The sequence below is a fragment of the Silurus meridionalis genome, chromosome 25 (assembly GCF_014805685.1).
Source record: "Silurus meridionalis isolate SWU-2019-XX chromosome 25, ASM1480568v1, whole genome shotgun sequence".
Classification (NCBI taxonomy): Eukaryota; Metazoa; Chordata; class Actinopteri; order Siluriformes; family Siluridae; genus Silurus; species Silurus meridionalis.
The window spans coordinates 14305553-14307102 of NC_060908.1; the positions used below are offsets into that span (position 1 = coordinate 14305553).

Sequence of the window (1550 nt, forward strand, 5' to 3'; positions counted from 1 at the left end):
TGTTTGTGTGTGTGGGGGGGGGTTGATTTTGCATCTATGAACTAAATAAAACGGCATAAAAGCAAAGCTACAAAACAGAAAATGAACTACCAATACACCAAAAAAAAAACCATTAAAAAAAAATGATTTTCTTTTTTTTTTAGAAGATGGCTGTAAATAAATACATTAGTTAATTAATTGATTAATAAATAAAACAAGGATTAAGCTTTTCTCACTGAAAAACAGTTTTCAGACTGTCTCTACATTACTTATTTTACAACTTTATTGTAAAGTGCTTTTATTCATTGAATTCATTGTGCTATTGTTCTCATTGTAGTGTCTTGCATTGTTTGTGCAATTTTTGTAATCCTGCGTGTTGGACTGCTTATTCCTTATTTACTACTCTTTTGTCTTGTCTAACTTCATGTTCTTTTATGTACTGTTGCATCATCAGTCCTTAAGAAACATTGTTTTATTTCACTTTTTAATGCACCAAATGTATTTGATTGAAATAAAATTCTACTTTAATATAAATATATTGTTTAATATGCCTGACCCCACCCCACCCCACCCCATCAACCCACTTCCTTCCAAGCTTTGAGTATTTAAACGTGCTGTCAATAACCACCCTACATTTCTGCAGAAGCCGTCCTCAGATCTCAGAAAACCAGTGCACAAGGAACGAAACATGACTGGGAATACTGTTGTAACCACTGCACCTACATACCTGGCTTGGTCCATCTTAAACACATTATTCTGCTGTTTACCTCTTGGAATCGTCGCAATTGTGTTTTCCTGCCGAGTAAGTGATATACCATCAATTCTTTTATTATTCTTTTAGATTTGTATAGCATTATAGCTAATAGAATTTAAAAAAGGAGGTAAATATAATCCTATGTAATTTTCCATTATAGGTTGACACGGCTAACACTATGGGTGATGGCACGAGAGCTCAACAGCATTCCAAAATGGCTAGGAACCTGAATATCCTCGCACTAGTGATTGGAATTGTTTTTATAATCCTTTACATCATCGTAACTATTAGTCAGAAACAGAAATAAACACATATTAAAAGGCAGCAATGCTAAAGTTGCAAAATGTTACATTGACAAATGTCTCATAGCAACTGAATTATTATTTCTGTTCTGATTAAAAAAATTTGAATCTGAAATCATTTCACGACCAAAGAATCGGTTTCAAGCATAGAGAAAGTCTGTAGACATACATTGTATTAACCTCGGTATACATGGATATTTTTTTTTTTATAAAATTCTTTGTTAACTAAATAAAACATTTCTTTGCATTTGTTTGTTTGCTTGGCTTTTTGGAAAAATTACAAATAAAATACTGTGCGAAATCACAGGTCAAAGTGATGAGCTTCTTTTCTGGTTTTTGCTGATGTGGTTATTTTTATGTGTGCACAAGCGCCTGTATGTGGGTGTGTGTTTGTGTGTGGGTGCATGAGTGAGCGAAAGAAATAGAGTAATAGGAAAATTATCATTTTGATGAATTACGCTATAATTAAAAATAGATTTAGAATAATATATTATAAATAAAAGTTTGAAGTTTGA

General features: G+C 32.3%; 1 long non-coding RNA gene across 1 annotated transcript; it reads left to right on the forward strand.

Annotated features, from left to right (window-relative positions):
• The first annotated feature begins 554 nt into the window (after window positions 1–554).
• On the forward strand, window positions 555–1282 carry LOC124379208. Its single transcript, XR_006924385.1, has 2 exons — window positions 555–781; window positions 894–1282. It is a non-coding gene; the product is annotated as an uncharacterized LOC124379208 (long non-coding RNA).
• The last annotated feature ends 268 nt before the right edge of the window (window positions 1283–1550 follow it).